Genomic DNA, 26,622 nt, shown 5'->3' with positions numbered 1-26,622 from the left:
TGTGATAAAAGCACTTCCACTCCCTCACAGATGTGAATTGAATTATGTGCCCCCCAGACCTACTCCAGCAACGCTGGCATGAGGGGTAGAGGATAGCGGTTCTTGATTGTAATTGTAAGTTCCTGTAATCAATGCAAGGCTGCAGTCCACCGTCCTTTTAGGCAATTAAAAAACAACTTGCGGCTGCTGGGGAAGTCGAGGGGCAGATGATTCCCTGTTCCAGAGCTTCTCCGATATTCTCCTCCATGGTCTGGGATTCTGTGTGACTCAGCATGGGGGAGAGAGGCATCGATGGAAACATTGAGGACCCCAAGACAGTATTTCTCCATCCTCCCAGGAAACAGTGGGATTATGGTATGCCAGCCAAGGGAGACCCAAAGCGAAGTCAGCGCCGGGAGAGTTGATGACTAACAGAGACAGCTCCTCTGAAGACAGCTTGTCTGGAGGCGAATGGGAATGGTCCTCTGAGAGACATTACCGGAACCAATGGGTTGATTGTCTATTGCTTTGATTTGGAGTGAAGGAACACAGGACAGGAGGGGAATTCCAAGTTTCATTGCCATTGCCTGGTGGATGAAGATCCCAGCTGAACCTGAATCCAATAATATAGACACAAATGCCCTTTTAACATCCCACAAGATTTGAGCAGTGACTAGACCCGATGAACAAGGCAGAAGCAGACACTGTTCGGTACTCACAGTGGTATCTTGGGAAGAACTGGGGCGAACTGGGCAGGATTCACGGTAGTGTCTGGCTTGGCCACAATAAAGGCAGAGGCACTGTTGTAACCTCCTCCGTCTTTCCTCGGATGTAAGTTTAGTGCGGCCAAGCTGCATGGGCTCTGGTTCATATCAGGGCAAGGTATGGCAGGCTGCAGAGAAAAGAAGAAGTGACTGGTAACAAGTGTATGGAAAGCTGGGAAAACAAGGCTGAATTTGGGATGATCAAGGTGAAGTTCAATGGCAATCCCAGCGGCATCAGCAATCTCTAATGGTGATTCCAGGAATTTCATGGTGAAAACATCACAATGCTACTAAAGGACAATCTAAGACATAGATTTTTGCTTCAGTGACCCTGTAAGATACCTTTTTGTGCTTTTCAGTGATTGAGTTCAGATAATTTTGACAGGAAATGTAACAGTGTGTTAACTAATTTCCCTTTCATTACTATCTCAGGAAATCGGTGTTTAAATCCAGTCCATTGATCAATCTGACATTCTAAGAATTCTGGATGCACTCTGAAGGCAAAGCTACAAATGCAGATGGACACTACACTTTACTCACAACCAAAGTGTCTGGATTGCTAGAGTGTGACTATACAAAAATGACTGGCCAGTAAGAGGGCAGTTTAAATGCACTTCCTCCTCCACTTCTACAGATCCACGTCTGTAAAGAGACTGAGGACTTAACATTGAGGTCTGACCTATTTAATCAGTGACCGATTTAACTTTTACTTTTAGCAGTTAATAATTATTGTGCATAGAATTATGCCATGTTGAAATTTAAAGATCATACTTTCAAGTGCAAATGATACCACTAGGTCTTTGAAAACCATTTGTAGGTTTCTTTTTAACAACAGCAGAATATAACTACATACATGTGTACAGTTAGGTCCATAATTATTTGGACAGTGACAAAATTGTCATAATTTTGGCTCTGTACACCACCACAATGGATTTGAAAGGAGTCAATCAAAATGTACTTTAAGTGTAGACTTTCATCTTTAATTTTAGGGTAGTTGCATTCACATTGGATGAACGGTGTACGAATTACACCCATTTTTATATGTGATCCCCCCAGTATTAGGGGCTCAAAAGTATTTGGACAAACTAACATTAAACAGTTAAATAAAGTAAAGCTTCAATTAAACACCCCCGGCGTTTATTCCAAATAAATGCAAGAAGCCCCAGCGTCAATTGGAGACCGGCGATTGTAGGAGACCGGTGTTTGTAATTAACACTCATAAATAAAAAGACGTCACAGACTTATGTATGGTGAGAAGAGCCTGGAGACATTGCTTCATTGTAGAAGCAGGCTAATAGACCAGGCTTTCATTATTATTATTATTATTATTATTTTTTTTTTTTTTTAATAATTTGCTTTCCAAAGATGCAGACAAATCACATCCAATGTATGGTGAACTATACACTGAATTGAAAACAAGATACTGGTAATTCTGTTAGCAGTCTAAGATTCGATATACTTTGAACTCTCACTAAATAAACAAAAAGCACTTCAACAAAACTGTGAAAATACGCTTTAAACCAAACCATCAACATTATATTTAATTAATGCATTGTTTATGTCGCAATTGACAGTTTATTCACTACAATTAACAGCAATACAAATACAGTATACAGCTATATATGTGTGTATATATATATATATATATATATATATATATATATATATATATATATATATACAGTGAGGGGAAAAAGTATTTGATCCCCTGCTGATTTTGTACGTTTGCCCACTGACAAAGAAATGATCAGTCTATAATTTTAATGGTAGGTGTATTTTAACAGTGAGAGACAGAATAGCAACAAAAAAGAGCCTGTACATGTGCTTTCTTGAGTCTGAAGTTTGCCAATGAACATCTGAATGATTCAGAGGAGAACTGGATGAAAGTGTTGTGGTCAGATGAGACCAAAATCGAGCTCTTTGGCATCAACTCAATTCGCCGTGTTTGGAGGAGGAGGAATGACCCCAAGAACACCATCCCCACCGTCAAACATGGAGGTGGAAACATTATGCTTTGGGGGTGTTTTTCTGCTAAGGGGACAGGACAACTGCACCGCATCAAAGGGACGATGGACGGGGCCATGTACCGACAAAACTTGGGTGAGAACCTCCTTCCCTCAGCCAGGGCATTGAAAATGGGTCGTGGATGGGTATTCCAGCATGACAATGACCCAAAACACACAGCCAAGGCAACAAAGGAGTGGCTCAAGAAGAAGCACATTAAGGTCCTGGAGTGGCCTAGCCAGTCTCCAGACCTTAATCCCATAGAAAATCTGTGGAGGGAGCTGAAGGTTCGAGTTGCCAAACATCAGCCTCGAAACCTTAATGACTTGGAGAGGATCTGCAAAGAGGAGTGGGACAAAATCCCTCCTGAGATGTGTGCAAACCTGGTGGCCAACTACAAGAAACGTCTGACCTCTGTGATTGCCAACAAGGGTTTTGCCACCAAGTACTAAGTCGAAGGGGTCAAATACTTATTTCCCTCATTAACATGCAAATCAATTTATAACTTTTTTGAAATGCATTTTTCTGGATTGTTTGGTTGATATTCTGTCTCTCACTGTTAAAATACACCTACATTAAAATTATAGACTGATCATTTCTTTGTCAGTGGGCAAATGTACAAAATCAGCAGGGGATCAAATACTTTTTTCCCTCACTGTATATGTATATATATATATATATACACTCACCTAAAGGATTATTAGGAACACCATACTAATACTGTGTTTGACCCCCTTTCACCTTCAGAACTGCCTTAATTCTACGTGGCATTGATTCAACAAGGTGCTGAAAGCATTCTTTAGACATGTTGGCCCATATTGATAGGATAGCATCTTGCAGTTGATGGAGATTTGTGGGATGCACATCCAGGGCACGAAGCTCCCGTTCCACCACATCCCAAAGATGCTCTATTGGGTTGAGATCTGGTGACTGTGGGGGCCAGTTTAGTACAGTGAACTCATTGTCATGTTCAAGAAACCAATTTGAAATGATTCGACCTTTGTGACATGGTGCATTATCCTGCTGGAAGTAGCCATCAGAGGATGGGTACATGGTGGTCATAAAGGGATGGACATGGTCAGAAACAATGCTCAGGTAGGCCGTGGCATTTAAACGATGCCCAATTGGCACTAAGGGGCCTAAAGTGTGCCAAGAAAACATCCCCCACACCATTACACCACCACCACCAGCCTGCACAGTGGTAACAAGGCATGATGGATCCATGTTCTCATTCTGTTTACGCCAAATTCTGACTCTACCATCTGAATGTCTCAACAGAAATCGAGACTCATCAGACCAGGCAACATTTTTCCAGTCTTCAACTGTCCAATTTTGGTGAGCTTGTGCAAATTGTAGCCTCTTTTTCCTATTTGTAGTGGAGATGAGTGGTACCCGGTGGGGTCTTCTGCTGTTGTAGCCCATCCGCCTCAAGGTTGTACGTGTTGTGGCTTCACAAATGCTTTGCTGCATACCTCGGTTGTAACGAGTGGTTATTTCAGTCAAAGTTGCTCTTCTATCAGCTTGAATCAGTCGGCCCATTCTCCTCTGACCTCTAGCATCAACAAGGCATTTTCGCCCACAGGACTGCCGCATACTGGATGTTTTTCCCTTTTCACACCATTCTTTGTAAACCCTAGAAATGGTTGTGCGTGAAAATCCCAGTAACTGAGCAGATTGTGAAATACTCAGACCGGCCCGTCTGGCACCAACAACCATGCCACATTCAAAATTGCTTAAATCACCTTTCTTTCCCATTCAGACATTCAGTTTGGAGTTCAGGAGATTGTCTTGACCAGGACCACACCCCTAAATGCATTGAAGCAACTGCCATGTGATTGGTTGGTTAGATAATTGCATTAATGAGAAATTGAACAGGTGTTCCTAATAATCCTTTAGGTGAGTGTATATATAGTTAAGGTGAGAAATTAATTAAAACACACCTGATGGTGTTTTTGTAAATGAATATACGGTATACATATTTACTGAAAAGAAGAAAGATGCGTAACCCGGTGTTAATTAGAGACCGGCTTTTGTTTACATGATTATGCAAATCAACCCAGCGACTATTGGAGACATGCTATTTGAGACCCGGTGAGTATTGGAAGTTTTATGGTAATCATTCATTAAATTGTGAGTTTCAACACTTGGTTGAAATCCTTTGCAGTCAATGACTGCCTGAAGTCTGGAACCCATAGACATCACCAGATGCTGGGTTTCTTCCCTGGTGATGCTCTGCCAGGCCTGCACTGCAGCTGTCTTTAGTTCCTGCTTGTTCTTGTGGTGTTTTGCCTTCAGTTATACCTTAGAAATCAAAACAAACCAATCAGAGAGATAGCAAGAACATTAGGTGTGGCCAAATCAATAAGTCTTAAAAAGAAAGAACGCACTGGTGAGCTCAGGAACACCAAAAGGCCCGGGAGACCACGGAAAACAACTGTGGTGGATGACAAAGAATTCTTTCACTGGTGAAGAAAAACCCCTTCACAACAGTTGGCCAGATCAAGAACACCCTCCAGGAGGTAGGCGTATCTGTGTCAACAATCAAGAGAAGACTTCACCAGAGTAAATACAGAGTGTTTACCACAAGATGTACACAGGAAACAGGAAGACCAGATTAGTTTGCCAAAAAACATGTAAAGAACCCTGTACAGTTCTGGAACAACATCCTATGGACAGATGAGACAAAGATCAACTTGTACCAGAATGATGGGAAGAGAAGAGTATGGAGAAGGGAAGGAACTGCTCATGATCCGAAGCATACCACCTCATCTGTGACGCATGTTATGGCATGGGCATGTATGGCTGACAAGGGAACTGGTTCAAATGCTTCAAAGCTCATCGGACGGCGCTTCACAGTGCAGATGGACAATGACCCGAAGCGTACTGCAAAAGGAACCCAAGACTTTTTAAGGTGAAGAAGTGGAATGTTCTGCAATGGCCAAGTCAATCACCTGACCTGAATCCAATTGAGCAGCATTTCATTTGCTGAAGGCAGAACTGAAGGCAAAACGCCCCAAGAACAAGCAGGAACTAAAGACAGCTGCAGTGCAGGCCTGGCAGAACATCAGCAGGGAAGAAACCCAGCATCTGCTGATGTCTATGGGTTAAAAGGATTTACAACCAAGTATTGAAACTCACAATTTAATTCATGATTTTGCTAGTTTGTCCAAATACTTTTGAGCCTCTAAAATTGGGGGGACTACTTTAAAAAAATGGGTGTACACCATTCACCAAAATTGGATGTAACTACCCTCAAATTAAAGATGAAAGTCTACACTTCAAGTACATCTTCCTTTCAAATCCATTGTGGTGGCGTACAGAGCCAAAATGATGACAAATGTGTCACTGTCCAAATATTTATGGACATAACTGTATATATGCATATTCATTGAATATAGAAAGTCTACACCCCATTTCAAAACTTTTCACCGTTTGTTACCTTATTACCTGGAATTAAAGTAAAAAAATAAAATAATTTATCTACATATCCTACAAGTGAAAAGAATATTCTAGAAATGTGTAGAAATGTATTAAAAATAGTAACTGAAATAGCTTGGTTAGTCCATCGTTGGTCTGTTCTTCTTGCAGTTTTCACAGCCATAAGAGAGCACTGGTAGTTTGCATTGATCAAATACTTTTCTCTTCAGGAAGGTGGTTAGATTTCCTTTTTCCAACAGCGTGTCGTTTCTTCTAAATGTACTACATCCCATTTTCATTTTCATCCCATCCCGATTTCTTCCATAAGATCTCTATGAGAGGTCAAACCTGTGAAGGCACAGGTATTGGTGGGGGTGGGGTTGCTTCTCATCAGCACTTGCAGCTACACCCCATGCATTGCAGGTACTTGGATGGAGCAGAGGTGCTGATGACCACAATCAGCGCTTACCACAGCTGTGCCTCTCCTTATTTAGCTTCCTTATTGTTGTCTTACTGCCCATTTCCATGAACCACAGCCCCAGATTCTGCCTTGGAATGCCAATGGAGACTCCCAGAAGTCCCCTTACCGGTTTATTTTAATTGTACTTTTCTTTTGTTAGTTTGATTTGTTAGTCTGTTGTTTTAGAGCTCCTTCTCAGGAGTCTGAAGACTCCTCTGCAAGGAGGATATATTTTGTTTTACTTTTTCATGGATGTCTCACCGTGTTTAAAACTAGACGCCTTATGGTTATCCCGAACCCCATTACAAGATAAACAGACCAGAAAATGAATGAAAGAAGATTTTGAATGGAACCCAAGAGCTTAAAAAAGACCAAGAATAAATCCACATATAAAAATATATAATATAGTGTTGTACTGTTGGGGATGACCACAGTGCTGGGGCTGAAAAAGAGGCAGGCTCTAGGAAATCAGGGACAGAAATATGGTGAAAGGAGAGTGATTTATTATACACAGTGACTTGACACAAATAAACAGACCCAAAATCCCCAAAGAATACCTAGCCCCTCTAGTCTACCAAACTGTAACCCAGATCCCTCTCTACATGTATACTAATACATATATACTGCTACAGCTGCCCAAACCAGTTTGGTCAATTTAGGTGCTTTTTGGGTCAAAGATGCTTGTCTGCAGTCTTGGAAGTGTAGTACATATTCATGGACTTGTTTTGTTTTTGTCTTTGTCTTCATGTTGCTCTATAGTATTGATCTTATGTCTTTACAGAGAGAATAGGCTGGGATCTTTTAACAGACTTTCTTTCCTTCAAGAAAATAGCGCTTTCTTAAATATTTCACTCTGTGCAGCTGTATCAGATTCTGGAGCGCATCCTCAGGCCTGATGAGAAATGAGAAAAAAAGAAAAGAAAAAATAGGAATGCTTTTGAAGCCCACTTAAACTAATATGTCAAAATAGATTTCAGATTTATCAAACACAGTCGCAAATTAGAAGCTATGAATCATAGCATGTGATGCCAAGAAGAGGTATTCACATGATATTGGTTTTCATCACAACAGAAGGGTGTGGACATGTGTTTTAGCATCTTTAGAAGTTCCTTTCTACATCTGTTTAACTTTGCTCTGATTCTGACTTGAAAGGCATTTTGTGATCGTTCTTTGAAGCTCATGTAATAGAGCATAGGAACATGTTCTTCGCTGGTGGTATGAATATTAGGTTGTGTAAATAAGACCGACATTATAGCAATGATTACAAGCTGAATAGTCTTTCAATTACTGTATAAGCTGCTTAAGCTGCTTTTAATAATTAATCCTCAATTTTGTAAACATAATGTTACAAATTTGTAACAGCATAATTTATTACTTCATTATTATTTTCTGTATCATGTTTATTCAGTTTGTTTAGGTTGTTTTAACAACATATCTTAGGACTTTATGATGATTATTATTTACACTATCATCTTTTGTATTTCTTTTGTTTAATGTTTACTTTTGTAAAATGAGTGTCAGTGTATTGGATGGAATTTGATTTTTTATCTAAACTGTGGAAGTGGGTTGTATATGTAATTAACTATAGGCTGAGCTGAATCTCTGTTTCAAATAAATGACTGTATGACTGGGAGAAAGTTGGGAAGTCAGTCCCACAACCTTGGCACACCTTTAAAAATGCTGAGTCAAAAATTATACCTCTCATGGAGTGTGTGTTTTTGTTGGCCTTTAATCTCAGTGAATGTGTATTTTTCTAGATGTGGGCTTGCTTTGTAGGTGTACATCTTAATTCAGTGATACCCACTACTGGTCCTGCAGAGGCACAGCTTTGCAGGTTTTACAAGCGACTTCACATCTGCAATGGCTAAGCACCTGGCAACAAGTGGTAATTTAGACCAATTATGTCAATAACTTTCAATTATGTCATTAGGTGCTTGGACCAGGGGAGGGTATCAGTGGTCTTATTATTATTTCAAACTGGTTTTTCTATTTTATTCTCTGTAAGTGCAGATGCAGTACAATGTGCCATGCTGAGAAAAAGGTGCACACCAATTGTGCTGTATGGTTAGACATTGCTATTTATATTTCAACAAAAATAATATTTTTGGTAATTGTTGCTATGGTAAGTAGTAAATCTAATAAGGCTGGCTAAAATCCTTGTCATTTATGGGGTGAAAGGTAATGGAGCGGCCATGTGCCTGGGTACATGAGGTCACGCAAACCTGACAGCTAAGGCCAGAAGCTTTTAGAATAGCCTTTTGAAGTTTACAACTTCTGGTGTTCTTCTGACACAAACTATCTCACACAACGATAAAAAGTAAAAGTAGCAATTCAAAGAAAACAATGGAAAGGTACTTTAAACAACTTATTCCAACGAGATTGTTGAAATGTTTCAAATGTGCACGTTTGAAAATCTTGTCAGTATAATTATATTAAATTTAACTGCTGCATACAAGAAAATTATTATGTGGGTGACAACGAATGTAAAAAGGTTGTGTCCCAGCTTTCTAGGTGAAGCCAGGACACCGTCTGAGCTTCTCTAACCAAACGGTCTCTTTTCTGGTTTCACTTGTCCTGATTTTGTCCCACCCAGTTTTCTTGTTGTTCCAAAAGAATACATGAACTCTCATACTGCTTTGTTAGCTGGATGATTCGCTCTTTGTTTCAATCCAGCATACAACTGTCAGCTGAGTGCATTTAACACAGACAAGAATAATGAATCACTATATTGCAGGCAAATATGATTCTTGGATCAGTAGGCTGAAATTGTTATTGAATCAAGCTATGATATGAACACTCATGGCAACCATAATTTGTTGTCATCACTTGTACTGTAGTGAGGTAGACTTGGCTAGAATACTAAAGTTTCCTAGAGTTAATCAAGTTCAAGAATAGAGTATTACACTTTGCCAAAAGCAGTTGCAGAGAAAATGTACTTTTTCAATGGGAGGTACAACTCTTGAAGATGTCATGTATGAAAAGTACTCAGTATATTCCTTACGAGAAGAAGATTAGTACAGAACTACCCCATCTAACATTACACGATAGTCCAATACTAGTGATAATCTATCTGTGAAAGCTGATCATAGTGACACATACAAACAATTGTGGATACTGTTTATTAAAACAACTGTGAGAGGGCTAGAAGTATTACAAAGATCCTAGAGATCAATACACTGGCATCAGATAGGAGCAGAGACATCCAGAAAGCTCCATTCTCCCTGATCGATAAAGACAGTGTCCTACACCGCTCCCTCGTTACCTTCTCTTTTGGGGTGGATGTAGTACATTCACCATCTTAAGGGGTGACCCAATTCTTTAGGGAATGAGTGAAGGGATCTTTAGAGTGTTAGGTATCTTCCAATGCACCCTTAGATGGAGTCTGCACAAGATTCTGTACATTTCTGCAAAAAAGATTTGTCCCAGAATTCTTTGTGTTAAAGGCGGAGACGATTGGTAAAAAACATGCAAATGATACCTCTTGTTGCTTAACAAGTGATTCATTTGCGAAATGTTTGTTGTATGTAATTGCTTAGTTAATAGTTGTACTATTTATTTATTTCAATATATGGTTAGAAATTATACCAAAAAAGCATTTCAGTACCCTAGCTGTAAAGGATTAAAACTAAGAAATTGTTTTCAATTAATTTATAAAGAAGTTATATTGTAACATGTGTAACACGGCTGGGGGTTGGGATGTGTTGACATGGGGTCAAGGTTAGTGCACAGGGAGACAGACAAACCAGAAAGCCACAGATGGGTTGAAAAACGGAGCGTTCCATTATTTTATTAACGGCAGTTGGTTTGCGAGACGGGGTCTTGTAAAGAATAAAAAAAATGAAAAAAAACAAAAAGAAACCTATACTCCGTGCTCGGGTCTGGCTAACCTCTTGCTGGGCGTCGGCCTTAACTAGCTCCGGACCTCTGAGAGGGTTACCGGGTTAGGAAACAAAAGAAACAAAACAAATAGGAAGAAGGAAGGCTCTTGGTCTTTGGCCCGTCCAGGTTCAGGTTCAGATTCAGGTTCAGGTTCAGGTTCCTTATTTCCAACTCCCTCCTTTCCTCCCTGTTGTACTCCCTCTCAAACAATAGAAACCCATCCCCTTATGTAGGAAGTTGAGTCAGGTTAACGAGCACCAGGTGTGGTGGACTCCAATCACCTGCACCTGCTGTGGGGCTGGGATCTTCTCCATGTAGGGACGCAGTACCTCAAACTGCCATTTCCACCTATAGTACCTCCCATCCAAGATCATTCCCCTTACAGCCTTACACACCCTCCCTTCCAGCTCTGAGGTGGGGCCGGGAGCGATGGAAGCCCAGAGAGTGTGGACCCTCGACAGGGCGTCTGCATTCCCGTGTCTGGAACCGGACCTGTGGATGACAGTAAACTTAAAAGGCTGTAAGCTCAGGAACCATCTCGTCACTCGGGCATTTTTCTCCTTATTTTGTGCCATCCATGTAAGTGGAGCATGGTCAGTAACCAAGGTGAACTGGCGGCCCAGGAGGTAATACTTCAGGGTCTCGAGTGCCCATTTAATAGCCAGGCACTCCTTTTCCACAGTGGAGTACTTCTGCTCTCTGGGTAGGAGTTTCCTGCTAAGGTAGAGAACCGGGTGTTCCTCACCTTCCGTGGTTTGTGAAAGGACGGCGCCCAAACCCGTTTCGGAGGCGTCCGTGTGTACGAGCATGGGTGCATTGAAGTCAGGGGTCACCAGGATCGGTTGGGAACACAGCGCTTTCTTCAGTTCCTTGAAAGCCCCTTCGGCAGCCGTGGTCCACTGCACCATCTGCGGTTGTTTGTTCCTTGTCATTTCTGTGAGGGGAGTCGCTATCGTAGCGAAATTGGGTATAAAACGGCGATAGTAACTGACTAACCCCAGAAATGCTCTCACCTGTTTCTTATTCACAGGTCTAGGCCAGTCTTTAATTGCTGCCACTTTCTTCTCCTGAGGCTTAATCAGGCCCCGACCGATTGTGAACCCCAGATAGTCTGCCTCGTTGAATGCCAATTTGCATTTGGCTGGGTTGGCCGTCAGTCCGGCTCTCCTAAGGGAATTAAGCACAACTTGTACCTTTGGCAAGTGCGTTTCCCAATCCTCACTGTGGATGACAATGTAGTCGAGGTAGGCGGCGGCATACTGATAGTGGTCCCTCAGAACTCAGTCCATTAAACCCTGGAACGTTGCAGGTGCGCCATGAAGTCCGAAGGGCAGCATGCGGTACTGGAAGAGACTGTCCGGGGTTGAGAAAGCAGTCTTCTCTCTGGCAGCGGGAGTGAGTGGGACTTGCCTTGGTCAAGTCCAGGGTGGTGATGAACCGTGCCTTCCCCAACCGGTCGATAAGCTCGTCAACCCTAGGCATGGGATACGCATCGAAGTCAGAGATCTCATTCAACTTCCGAAAGTCATTGCAGAAGCGGATGGAACCGTCAGGCTTGGGAACGAGTACGATCGGGCTCAACCAGGCACTGTGGGACTCTTCTATGACTCTCATATCCAGCATCTTCTGCACTTCGCTCCTGATGGCCTCTCGTCTGGCCTCGGGTACCCTGTAGGGTCAAAGGGTTACCTTTTTCCCTGGTGCCGTCTTGATGTCATGTTGGACCAGCTTTGTGTGTCTGGGACTGCTTGAGAACACATCAGTGTTACGGTCGACAAACTCCTGCACTTCCTGGGTTTGATGAGGAGCCAGCTCCGGTCCAGTGACAATCGTCTCTCTGGGTGGTTGGCTGGAACCTGTTTGGGGAAGACAACTGAACAGAGCATCTCTCTCAATCCATTTTTCAAGCAAATTGACATGGTACAGTTGGGTCTCTTTTCTTCTCCCAGGTTGCCTCACTTTATAATTCACCTCGCCAACTTTCTCAGTTATTTCATTCGGACCTTGCCAGGTAGCCAGGAACTTACACTCTGCAGTGGGGATGAGAACCATGACCCTTTCTCCGACCTGGAACTCCCATGGCTGAGCAACCCTGTTATAAGCTTGCTGCTGGGCATGTTGAGCTTTTTCCATGTTTTCTTTTACAATTGGCATGATTTGTTCCATTCTGGTTTTCATCCCCTCGATGTGTTCAGTCAGGGTTCTGTGTGGGCAGGGCTGCTCCTCCCATGATTCTTTGGCTATATCCAGTAGGCCACGTGGTCTTCGGGCATATAGCAACTCAAAAGGGGAGAATCCTGTGGATGCCTGAGGGACCTCCCGGATGGCAAACATGAGGTATGGCAGCAGTTGGTCCCAGCTCTTCCCATCCTTCTCTATAACCTTGCGCAACATGCTTTTGAGAGTCTTGTTGAACCGTTCCACCAATCCATCTGTTTGGGGGTGGTACACAGACGTCCTTAGCTGTTTCACCTGCATGAGGTGACAAAGGTCTTTCATCAGCCGAGACATGAAGGGGGTTCCTTGGTCAGTCAGTATCTCTTTCGGTATGCCAACTCGGCTGAACAGCAAGAAAAGATATGTCCGGTCTCACCACAGCGGTGGCACGTCCGAGCATCTCGGTCAACTAGGCCCCTCGACCCCTTTCCTTGTTGTTGAGGTCCCTTTTCCTTGCCTCTTTCGTAGTTCCAACTAGGTCGGAGTCCTGCCTCTCTTTCTGGGCTTTTCTTTGGTTTCACTCCTTGGGGTTTGTCAGACTTGGGGCCTCGTAATAACTCCATGGTGGCTTGGTGGCGCTCCACTAGTTCCACCAGCTGATCTGCGGACGTAGGGTCCCCTTGACTCACCACTTTCTTCATCTCCCATGGTAGTGCTCTCAAATAGCGGTCCATGACAATCCTCTGCAGGACCGCGGAAATTCCTCCATGTTCCGGCTGCAGCCATCTCTTGGTGAGGCGGATGAGACCATGCATCTGGGCTCTGGGTGATTGTCCACTCTGGAAGGTCCAGGCATGGTAGCGCTGCGCTCTCACATACGGGTTAAGGCCAATACGTTTCAGTATTTCAGCCTTGAGGGTGTCATACACTCGTGCTGTCTCTGCCTCGAGGTTGTGGTATGTCTTTTGTGCTTCCCCAGTTAGAAATGGTGCGATCAGCCCAGCCCACTGGTCTTTTGGCCATTTCTCTCACTCTGCAGTCCTTTCAAAGAAACTCAGGTACGCCTCCACGTCATCATGTTCATTCATTTTAGGGATAAAGCTTGCCACTTTATTCCTAGAGGGAGATTGTTGTGAGCCCCCTCCGGCAGCAGTCAATCCCTCTGTGAGGCGTCGCAGCTCACCCTGTAGCATTGTTGTATTCCGATGCTGCTCCTGGATTAACTCGTGAGTCGACGCGCATTGAGCGAGATTGGCTTCTACAAGTTGTTTAAGTATTGCTTCCATTTTCCAAGGTGACAGGTCTGTTTATGAACCACCAGAGCCTGCCTGCATTCTCCACCAAGTGTAACACGGCTGGGGGTTGGGATGTGTTGACACGGGGTCAAGGTTAGTGCACAGGGAGACAGACAAACCAGGAAGCCACAGATGGGTTGAAAAACGGAGCGTTCCGTTATTTTTTTAACGGCAGTTGGTTTGCGAGACAGGGTCTTGTAAAGAATAAAAAAAAGGGAAAAAAAACAAAAAGAAACCTATACTCCGTGCTTGGGCCTGGCTAACCTCTTGCTGGGCGTCGGCCTTAACTAGCTCCGGACCTCTGAGAGGCTTACCGGGTTAGGAAACAAAACAAATAGGAAGAAGGAAGGCTCTTGGTCTGTGGCCCGTTCAGGTTCAGGTTCAGGTTCAGGTTCCTTATTTCCAACTCCCTCCTTTCCTCCCTGTTGTACTCCCTCTCAAACAATGGAAACCCATCCCCTTATGTAGGAAGTTGAGTCAGGTTAACGAGCACCAGGTGTGGTGGACTCCAATCACCTGCACCTGCTGTGGGGCTGGGATCTTCTCCATGTAGGGACGCAGTACCTCAAACTGCCATTTCCACCTATAGTACCTCCCATCCAAGATCATTCCCCTTACAGCCTTACACATGCTATACACCGATCAGCCATAACATTATGACCACCTGCCTAATATTGTGTAGGTCCCCCTTTTGCCGCCAAAACAGCCCTGACCCGTCGAGGCATGGACTGTGCTGTGGTATCTGGCACCAAGACGTCAGCAGCAGATCCTTTAAGTCCTGTAAGTTGTGAGGTGGAGCCTCCATGGATCGGACTTGTTTGTCCAGCACATCCCACAGATGCTCGATTGGATTGAGATCTGGGGAGTTTGGAGGCCTAGTCAACAACTTGAACTCGTGATTCATCAGACCAAGCCACCTTCTTCCATTGCTCCGTGGTCCAGTTCTGATGCTCACGTGCCCATTGTAGGTGCTTTCACCAGTGGACAGGGGTCAGCATGGGCACCCTGACTGGTCTGCGGCTACGCAGCCCCATAAGCAACAAACTGCGATGCATTGTGTGTTCTGACACCTTTCTATCAGAACCTGCATGAACATTTTCAGCAATTTGAGGTACAGTAGCTCGTCTGTTGGATCGAACCACACGGGCCAGCCTTCGCTCCCCACGTGCATCAATGAGCCTTGGCCGCCCATGACCCTGTCGCCGGTTCACCGCTTTTCATTCCTTGGACCGCTTTTGATAGGTACTGACCACTGCAGACCGGGAACACCCCACAAGAGCTGCAGTTTTGGAGATGCTCTGACCCAGTCGTCTAGCCATCACAATTTGGCCCTTGTCAAAGTCGCTCAGATCCTTATGCTTGCCTGTTTTTCCTGCTTCTAACACATCAACTTTGAGGCCAAAATGTTCACTTGCTGCCTAATATATCCCACCCACTGACAGGTGCCATCATAACGAGATTATCAGTGTTATTCACTTCACCTGTCAGTGGTCATAATGTTATGGCTGATCGGTGTAAGTTAGCATGTTCGTATATTTCAAAGTTATTATTTTTATGATATACTGCAATAGAGGAATAAACTCTGAAGCTTATCCAGCTATTTGCAGCAAATAATGCACTGTTCACAGGGAAAACAAACACCAGGAAGCTGGGCTGGGAGTGCGTGTCGAAGGATGTCCCATTGAATGCTTTGGGCTCCCTACACTCTCTCACACTTAAAGTTCACACTCTGTGACTTCAGTCAAACATCACACGCACTCTTACTGAAGGAAGTAGGATGAGTGGTTTAGGACGCAGGCAAAGCCACAAAGCAGGTGTAGGCTGAGGAGGAGGAACACGATTGACATGGTGGCTGGATCAAATTGAAATGTCCTGTCAGCGCCCATTCACTAGTTGTTTTTGTTTATTTGTTATCATATGGCTGCTTGAGCCAACAATGTGGTGATGCCTTTACTAAACTCATCTATTATGTCATGACGTTTGAGTGTTGTTTATAGTAATGTGAGTTCCCTGCTTGAACCATCGCTTTTCTACATAGGTGGTAACAATAATCCTAATGCTAGCAAATGACTCACATTTCTGCAGTGGTACCAAGCTAGCTTCTGAAGAAGGGACTCCAGGTGCTGTTTGCAGTCTAGTGCACAAAACAAAAACTTTACAGTGCAACGTTGCAGCTAAAGGCAGCTCTGCCAACACACTGTTTACAAACAGTCTTACCTTTCTGTTGACATCTTTCCTCACAATGTTTGGCACAGTATGTTATCTCATTCGTAAATCACTTTCTTATGGGGCTTTCTTAGAAACACTAAGTAATAACATCCTGCTTTACTTGAAACCATTCATTCACCCGGCATCACATTTCACCCCAATATCCTGCCTCCCTTTTTCTACTATTTTCACAACCTAACTGTAGTCAATAGAACTGTAACAGAAGGTCTATACCTGTAATCTATTTCAAGAAAACTGAGACATTTTAGCTACTGCTGCCCGTACGCTTTTGAAAATACAGATAACTGTGGTATGTTCAGCCTTTTGCTGAACTGAAATCAACTCACACACACATATCATTTTCAAAAGCATTCTACTTCCATACCACAACAAAGACACTTGAATACAGTAATAAAATCCCATATAACCACAGGAGTGAAAGATTTCTATTCACCCCTGAAGATACACTGCAGATCAGAGTCCAATAACCCTGTTCACAAAATGAGAAAAAATGGTCAAAGAAGAAAGAATGAAAAACCACCATTGTTCACACGTTTCCCATTCTTACACCATATTGTTTTGAACTGTGCTTTAAGACAGAAAACAGACCAGAATGGTAAACCCAAAGGTAAATGGCTTATCTTATCTCGGTATATGTAAGTAAAAAATCTTTCAACGACAAAGAAAAATTAGATACTAACCATTAAAAATAAATTATTCTCACTCAGTAATCCGTTACGTTCTTGAAGTAACTATGTTGAAGTTTAAAAACAAACAATTTTCCTGAAACACTGTTAATGGCTGTAAACTTGCAAAATATTTTTGTTGCTGCTGGGTTGGGTGTGCTATATGATCAGCATTAAATACATACTGTTTCTCCCGTCTGCATTCATATGAAGATGCTGAGGTGTCTTTTTGTGTCCTATAATAAGTGGGTTTATTATTAAGCCAGAAGAATCCATTCAACAAGCATGCATTGTTCAATGTCAACTGTCGGACCACCCAAAAGTTCATATAAGAAATGTCATAATATATCCTTTTCTATATCTTCCTCCAAACACAAAATAAAATGCGTCATTAAGACATGCTTCTTCTGTCTCGTGAAAAGATGCATACTTGTATTTGCAAATGTCTCTTGTCATTCAAATGTATCTAAAGACCCACAATGATGAAATACATTTACAGCCTAATGTTGACAAGGAGTAAGATAAGCAGTCAGTCACAAAGTGATTTTTTTAGCCTTATTTCTGAAACTGAAAATTTAGTTTTTTAAAGGTTCAGAAAGTAGATACATGATTAATTTGATATAAACCCTTTGCAATTAATTAAGTGACCTGAAAGAGGTTTTAGAAATTAATTGTAGCCCATTTCTTATTTTGCCCCTTTTCAAATTCAGTTAATCACTTTAAGCCCCTGCACTGTGTTATTGGTAGAGGATGAAAGAAGGACTGTTTCTTACACATGCACACCACCACTCAATTTACTAAAACACTTTGACTACTGTGGTATAAATATCAGCCTTCTGAATGTGTACCAAAGTACCAGTTAATACAAAAGCTGGAGCAGGTCTGTTTTCTTCTTGATGTAATGTCATACACGCCTTATCTATAAGTGCAAGCTTTTCACAGAAAACCATGTCACAGATATGTTGCTGTGAGAGAGATGATACAGCACACCTTTCTGATATGTTAAAGATTTTTCTAAGTAGTTTAGTAGTAGAGTACATCGGCAGGGGAGGAAACTTTTAGACATTTTCTTTTTTCTTTCTTTTTCTTCTCCTTTTTATATTTAGCAAAAGCAGCTTGGGCCATTTTTATTAGGTGATGAGAGCACCGTATAATGTAATGTATTGCACTTCAAAGTATAATCTTTTTCATTGCAAACGAACTTAACTGTAACTACAACCATCAAACAGGTTTAAACCAGACACTGAGGAACTCCGGGTCTAGACAACTCTGTTAGGTTATTTATTTGTCAGCTTTACATAACCTGGAAAAATGAACTGATGCCAAAGGCTTAGTCCCATGTGCATTTCTGATGCAATGGATTGTGAGTTACGGCAAGAATCGGACCTTGTAGCCAAATACTGTTCATTCATTCTTGCAGTAGTTTTGCAGATGTGCTGCCTATGTTTAAGAAGAAGGAAAGAAAGATAACTTATCATAAATGTGAAAAACATTACACACTAATGGGTCTTGCAAGTGACAGGTAATAGCTTTACATTTCCCATTATGCCAATACGATATATGTATGCATCTCAGGATTGTTTTCATACAGTCAAATACCTCATTGCCCTTAAACAAATTAAACATGGACTCTGTCAAGCAGTTCACCTAATATCAGCTATTCAGTGTTACATGGGTGTTGACTTACAGCAATTATTTCATCTTAGTAAAAGAAAATATTGCTGGCAAACATCTGAAACATTGCTGCTTTTTAGGTTGAAATAACAGCTTCACTGTATTTTACCCAAAAGCTTATTCATGTGTAGGGAGAAAAAAAAAAGATACAGCTTTGAAGTTAAATTTATGAATGATTTGCAGATCATGGGATTTACAAAACATGTACTAATTTAATTATGTAACAGATTTAATTATGAGAAAGTATTTTTGTTAATTTGTTTATTCTGCATGTAATTTTTTATTGAAATTCCAAATGTACATTCTTGGTATTATTCATTATTCATTATTTTTCCTACATTTTTCAGTACATCCTTTATTTGCAAAGCATGTGGGCACTTGTGTTTCTGTGAGGAAATTATACTGTTCACAATCATTTTTGACACATACATTTTTTAAAGTATGTAGCCTGTTGATGTTGCTTAGTTTTATCTGCTATTGTTCTGATATGTTTATATCTCTATGAAGACAAAAACAAAACAAGCAAAACAATTAACATCTTTTTGTGGAAGAGATTTAAAGAAAAGTTAGTACTATACTATAGTATAAGCAACTACAAAACCTGATCACACATTTATTCATAAGCATACACTGAAAGGAAATAGGTGTATGTAATGTGTTTATATCATTAATTCATGCGATTTCACGGAAAACTAAGGCATAATGCAGTATCAGCATTTTTAAAGGGAAACCCAAGACAAATGGGTCTCTATGCTCCCACACAGATGCAAGCATACAGATGTCATTTAACCTTAAACAGGGAATGTTGTGAAGACAAGTATATTAATGTGAAACAGAAGTAACTGGAGTGTGGGATTAATTATTTAACAGACTATGTTACAAAAGGATCTAAAAACGGCACAAATGTTTCAATCTGGGGAGACCAGAAAAGGGTGTCATAATAAAACTCTCCCAGCTGAGATTAAACAGATAGCATCCTTATTACACAGCAGGCTAATGTATGAATTGGTGTCCATATCCAAGGTACATAATATAACAGTCAATCATTATTTCATTTTTTTGTATGTGGGGTATGACCTCACCTTTGGGGTATTTTGGGTGGGGATGTTGGAAGGGCAATTACAGAGGCCATCTTTCTTAGAGATTGTATACCAAGATGTTTTTCTTTGCTTGGCAAGTACATTATGTGTATTTGTATTTTGCATCTAAGGTTTATAGGTTTTGTTTTGTTATTTCTATTTAAAGAGCCATTATGATAACTTATGCATGATTTTGAATGTGTTTTTCTTTTTGTTTCCTTATGTTGGGAAATGGTTTGGTCTGGGGGCAGGGCAATTGAAACAAGGGTACAAAAGCAGGCTGAATTAGTGCTGGTACTTCAATAGTAATACTGCTTTAGGATTTATTTTAGTTTTCCTTTCTTCCATCAATAGTCTTAACTTTATTGATATTTTGTTTATTTTGTTTTGTTTTTGCTACAACCAATCAATAAATGCAGTTTTTTATGGACACTTTGCTGCCTTCATAAGATCTGTTCCCAACTCCAAAACACCTTGCCAAGTGACCTACCACACAGGCATTGCCTCCTCATCCAAAATAAACTTGGAATCTTTTTTTCCAGGCTGTCTTTGCTTTCTGGTATACTGGTATAAGATTTTGGCTGGGTGTTACTGTTGCTGTAGTGAAACCTCACTCTGAGTGTAGATTAACTCTTCCCTCTATGGAGACACTAAGCTTCCACTGGGTTCTCAACAAAAAACAGGAATTTAAGGCACCAAGAACCTGAACTTCATGTGATTTATTGGGTCAGGCCTACAGGTCAACGTATAATGACTAGCAAAGAGCATTTCTGTAAGGCTGCACTCCTAGTACTTGAAAGATTATGGAAGAGCTGGAAAGTACAGGAATTAGCAAATTTGTATTTGACATATTTGTATATAAAATATGGGCTTTTTCACAGATGGAGAGGAAGTTCTGTCTGAACACTTAAGCCTTTCCATAACTTCAGAGGCACATTGGTAAAAATACTTCATAGCATGTCAAAATTGTATCACATTGAAGACATGTCAACGAATGACGAATGTTGTTCAGTGATACAACCAATGGCAGGCACAGCAGTAGGTGTCAGTTGGCATTGCCTACTCAATGATTGAACTTGCTTAACATTTCTGCAGTGTTTTGATAATTTCCATTGAATGGATACGGACATAAATAGTTATCAGAATATTGAATGAAAAAACAAAAACTCTCTATATAAAATACAAATTTTTGAGGGGGAAACAACAGCAACAACAGCTCAGAATTTATTTCATATTAATATCCTTTAAATTCTCAGTAACTAAAATAGCAGGTGCAGCATTCTGTGTTCCAGTTTCATAACAGTTATGCACAGTTTGCAGTTTGCTTTTTGGTAGTCTATTTAATACAATACACTCTCTACCCTGTGAGAATGTGAGAATTCTGTGATTGGTGTACTTTTAGTTTATTAGTGCATCCAATGTTCCTTGGGTTTATACACAAATAGGACAAACACATTGCTTTCTAAACCTAATTCAAAAACTACACAGCTGATGTTCTCCAATGTTTAAGAAAACATTAATCACAGATATTAAAAGGGAGCAGTATAAATGATGAAACAAAAGAGAAAAAAATCAAGAAGAAGTTAATTTATTTTGAAACATTCAATTCACCAAGCTACATCAATGTGAGGTATTATCAATGTCCTCATTTTATATTTAGTCAAAAGTGCAGTACAGAAATCATTTGACGTCTAAAAGCTGTTGAGAATTATTCTTTGGACAGATTTCAGGAGTTTGAAATTGATTAACGGGCCACCTCACTTAGTTTCGAAACGTTGGATACGGAGGTAGGATTTTTTGTTTGTGTTGAAACCCCAGCAGCTTTTTAAGCAGATCTGCAGTAAATACTTATCCATACCTATAAAACTCACAATAATAAAGTCTCAACAGCACAGAAAAAAAACTGAACATAATCAAGTCTTCTGCCACCTGCCATCTTTAGGTGTTATTTATTCCTTAAAAAGCAAAGAAGGGAAAATACAAAAATCAAGTCATGTGAGTTTCTTTTTTCCTGGTTCACAGCCAGATCATGGTTTATCAACATGACTCATATACAGTAAAAGAGAAAAGGCCACACTGTGTCAATATTTAAACTATTACATGTTCCAGCCAGATAAATAGCTAAATAGCATTATGCACAGAACATAGCATAAGTAAGTCATTTGAGTTTGATAAGAGAATCTTCTGGAATCAAAATGCAAAAAGCAAATTATGAAATGGGTAATGCTTTGTGACACCATAGAGCAGGGGAGGCAAATGATGTGTATAAATGCTTTATTACTTCAAATTAATAAAGTAATAAAATGCAATTTAATTAATCAGGTACTAACTGACCTCCAGGACTGATTAACTGGATTTTATTAAGAAATAGGGCAAATGTTCCCATATGTTCACACTTTATAAATGTATAATTCTGGGCAAATGTAATGTTTGAATGAATCATTTATAAATAGGTATTTGGAACCACATGAACTAAAGTGTTACCAAACCATTTTGGATTCAAGGCAGCGATACACTTACATTATGGTTTGGATGAGACGTGAACTCACAGTCTGTGGCATTATAGCCTATTCGAGGCACATACTCTGTATTGAGGGTGTACAGGCTGTCCTCACCCAACCTCTGAGAAAGTGTCCCACTAAACCCATTTCCTGGGACACCCTCATTAAGCCTTGTGCCAGGAATAGACTGCTGATCTTGTCTACAAAATGCACAATGCAAATATGGCACCATCAAGTGTTAACCCCAGCCATAGTTGGCAGTGAAATTTACAGTTGGAGAAGAAACAGCTGTTCGTTGCCAACTTGGATGTCTATTTACATCTGGTCTACATCTTGTATCTCTCTCTATTGTGTATGTTTATGCATAACAGACAAATCCACATATGCAATAAAGTTACATACTGTTGCAAATACCTCACAGTATAATATTTCTGTAACTTTGCATCTAATTTCCTTGAATTTCACCAGGTACATATAGAATTGCAGTGGAAAGATATCCATTAGGTGGTGCTATATTAGAATAACTGTTCAATATATGACTGGTCGGAGGGAAATTTCCTTTTAGGTACATTACAATGTTGCAGGACTGCCAAGATAAGCATGTCTCTGGTTAGGCAGTTATGTGCCTGAGTGTGGGTAGAGCAGTCATACGATAGTGATGCATCTGATCCGTTACAGTTGCATGGGAAAGCTATGGTTGATACTACAGTCTGGGCTAAATGTGTTCACAAGCAAATTCATGACAGGAGTGGAAATGTGGGCCATTCCACATGAAGAAACCATCAATGTCACACTGAGCTATGTGGGGAGGACAGCTTCCTCCAACAGCTCAGTCTGCATGACTTCAAACCAACATGGAACCGATTCGGCAAAGGCCAATAAAGAATGATTCTGGCAAACCATGCCACACCTTTAAACGTGACTTTTTAAGAATGGAGTGCACCATGACGTATACCTTCATTCCTCAGCCCAAATACAGTATGCAGGTCTCATGATGGATGAAAAGAGAGTTGCACACAGGGACAAAATGTATATGCTAAATCTAAATGAGTCTCCTTTGTCAGCTACCGTAACCTTGTTGTGTTTGTGAAAGTGCTGTGTGAGTGCAACTTGAAGAGCAGTGCTCCAAGGGGCATCCAATTGATGCTACAATTGACGTACACAACATTCATCCACATTAGAATCCATGTCGGTGGTATATGTTTATTTTTCATTTCATGTATGATTCCTGTTAAAAATCCAGTCCAGTTTAATCAATGGGCAGAACTGCTTTCACATAATTTCATAAGTGCTGTTGTATAAACACATCCAGAGAGAAACAATAGGGAAAAAAAGGATAATGAGAACAGTGCCTTTGAACAACAAAAACAAAGATTCAGCAGGGAAGTACAGCAGTCAGATAAAGTCAAAGGAGAAAGGTCGAGGGTCTACTAGTGTTGGAGTAACAATACTAGAGTACTGACTGCAGTCCTCTGTATAATGGTAAGTCAGTGACAGGTATTGAAATTGTCAGTGATTAGAGTGGAATGAAGATAAGAATGTTAGCTATCCCTGAATCACATGAAGCAAATATATAACAACACAAACAAAACAAGAATTAATCAACTAAAACTGGATGTATCATTAGTTATTATCTCCCATTGTACAGTGTATGATTGTAAAGGTTATTGCAATTGCCAGATTCACAGAAATGTACAGACACTACACTGCATCCGATCAACTTGACATATCAGTCTCAAACCAGCCACATGGAGAAAACTCTGATCTCTATGATCAAGCAAATTTTGCTATTCTGTCTGCATTAATTCCTCACATCGGCGTATTAAATGGAATATCAGCATTTGAGCTTGCAGTGTGATAGTAGATGGCTTTGCCAACATGTGTATCACAGGATGCGTGCGATGTCTCATGCATCCTGAAGCAGTGTAGCATTTGCAGTTCAGTAATTTGGCATTCCAAATAGTTTTTCACTCCTATTTGTAAAAAAGAAACGTATAGTAAGTATTATAAATGGCTGTGCTGTACTGACAGCACATGTGCATAGACATGATACTGAAGAAAGGAGAACTTTTGAAGAAGGAGGATATGAAATTTAAGGTTATGACTTTCTCATTTTCTTCCCCCCCTAATTTGCTAGTAATTATTAAATGCGGAAGGATGTGGTTCAGCTTCTGGACACGTTTGGGATCATCTGTGGACAGTCCCACCCTGGGAAAAGTAAAAATCCAGAGTGCTTTGTGTGTTATTTCAGCTGAAAGAGATTCAATGGTTTCTGGCTAAAAACAACAACAACAAAAAAAACTACTAATAATTGCAAAGCAGATGCCAAAACAACATATTTTACTCCAAGCACTACATTGTCAGAACTTCCTTTTCAGATTCCAAACCTCCAAACTAAAGCTCACCACGACCAATTCAATGTCTGTGTTTTGAAAGAGGAGCAATGTTTGCTGTGTGTAAGAAAGAGGCTATAGGAACACACATCTGCTAATAACGTAGTTAAAAGCTAACTCGGATAATGGATTAATGTTGACATCATGTGAGGCCCGACCAAGGGATACACCATGTCTCTGTACAGGAAAACCGGGCTCTTGGCAAGCTGTGGAACTGACTGTGACTGCGAGGAGGAAGCTGGCGCAACTAGAGAACAGCTGATGTGGCATCCGCGAAACAATAATTCCTCCATTTCCTCCTGCTTAACCCTAAATTAAGACTGGAGGAACAAAAACATCTACTCATTGCAATTACCTGACCACCATTTGTATTCCCCCAATAGTAAAAGTACAGGTGTATAAATGTGTCTGACAAAATGGACTTCAATTTAGAACTACTTCCGTGACTTGCATGTCAGGCAGTTACTTAGCCACCTGGCAGAAGTTAGGATAACAAGGATTTTTTCTCAAACTTGGGAGCTAGCTTAATTTGAATCTCAACATGTGACTTTCAATGTTCACTGAACGCCTTGACCAACCGGAATAGTTTTTGTTTTGTTACATTTGGAGACCTGTTTATTCTGGCTCTTATTGTGTTATTTCTGTCATTGTGTTGAATATTTATTTTGTGTGCTGTTTCTGTTTAGAAAATAAATTTAAAACTATCACATGTTGACAACACTAAGAGCCAGTGTTACACCAAATGTAGTGTGATTACAGGAAATATTACTTTGAAAATTGTACACTAGGTAGATTTACATTTCCAGTGGGTATGCTTAAAATGAATCAATAATAATATATGACACAATTATTGGCTCAAATTAATGCCAGCCTCAATAACAAATATAAACACTTGATAATTGTCATCTTACAAACACTGCATGATAAGATTTATTCCTCTGCATGAGTTTCTTATGTATGTAATTATTTATTTCAGTATTATGTCTATAAATTCAAGTTTTTAGCTTTTTCTTATGTTCAAATTCAATCATAAGCTGTTTGCAATCATCTTAAGAAGAATTATTTTGTGAAAACTCATTCTAAATTTATGGATATCATAAAATCTAACCATTTCATAATTTGATAAAAGGCACAGGCGTTAAAACAGATGTCAAACCAAAGGCTTGCATTTAACAATTTTTATGATATTCATTCCAATACAATTAGCTTTAGTTTAAAGGAAAATTAGCAAGTGCAGTCTGCAGTATGCTTCGAATACTCTGAAGTAATGTTGTCAAGTATGTAACTGATGTTATGTTTTTAAATAACATGTCAAGTGATTTTGTTGTTTGGGGGTTTGATATTAATCATCTGTTCCTCTGTGTTATTAAGATGATACATAATTCTCTGTGATCGCAAATGCCCATTAATATAAAGTGTATACTGTATATATAAATATTAAAGCACGAAACAAAACATTTACCATGTCGCCATACATCATTTAATACCAATATGTTTAAACTACATCAAATAGAGGAAAAGATTCAATCAGCCTAACATTATGATATATATTTTACTCATAGTTATGCATATTTATATATTTTTAGAATAAATACATAGTTCCTACAAGGTTAATTTAAAGAACTGGCACAACAGGAGCTCTGGGGTAACGGTTTAGGCTGCTTGAAGTTTCACAAGCATATCCATTCATTTGGTGTATAGAAATAAATATTCAAGTTTGATTTAAATTGTTAGTAATGTAGAATCCACAGTAATGAGCTTTCATGTTTGATTTTGGAAAATGCCAATTCTGACCAAAAGACCAATAAGCCAATTCTGACTAAAGGCACGTAGAGAGCATTGCATTGAAACAGATACAGCCTAATTCCCTTTCAAATTGAAAGACAGCCATTACCTAATGGGAAGAGCCTTCTGACCTGCCAATCATTGAAAACATTTACCAAAGCTGCCCAATAGGGGCTCTGCTGGCAGGAGGATGACCCGCCCCCAGCGTCTGTGAAAAGTCTCCTCCTGAATGCAGCTGCCTGCCATTTCTTCTTTCACCTGCTTGTGAATATGCTTTACTGCTTTTTCTCTTGCGATTCTCTTTGAGAAGCGTGCTCACCTGTTCTTCGGAGTGCGTTTTG

General features: G+C 40.4%; 1 long non-coding RNA gene across 1 annotated transcript in view; it reads right to left on the bottom strand.

Annotated features, from left to right (window-relative positions):
• Positions 1-7,173: 7,173 nt before the first annotated feature.
• LOC136712727 (uncharacterized) overlaps positions 7,174-26,622 on the bottom strand; it is a 56,987-nt gene continuing 37,538 nt past the window's right edge. The window contains exon 3 of the long non-coding RNA XR_010804878.1: positions 7,174-7,516. This is a non-coding gene — a long non-coding RNA (uncharacterized LOC136712727). The remainder of the gene's footprint in view (positions 7,517-26,622) is intronic.

Source organism: Amia ocellicauda, chromosome 2 (genome assembly GCF_036373705.1).
Source record: "Amia ocellicauda isolate fAmiCal2 chromosome 2, fAmiCal2.hap1, whole genome shotgun sequence".
NCBI classification, from domain to species: domain Eukaryota; kingdom Metazoa; phylum Chordata; class Actinopteri; order Amiiformes; family Amiidae; genus Amia; species Amia ocellicauda.
This window is presented reverse-complemented; position numbering and strand designations above follow the sequence as displayed.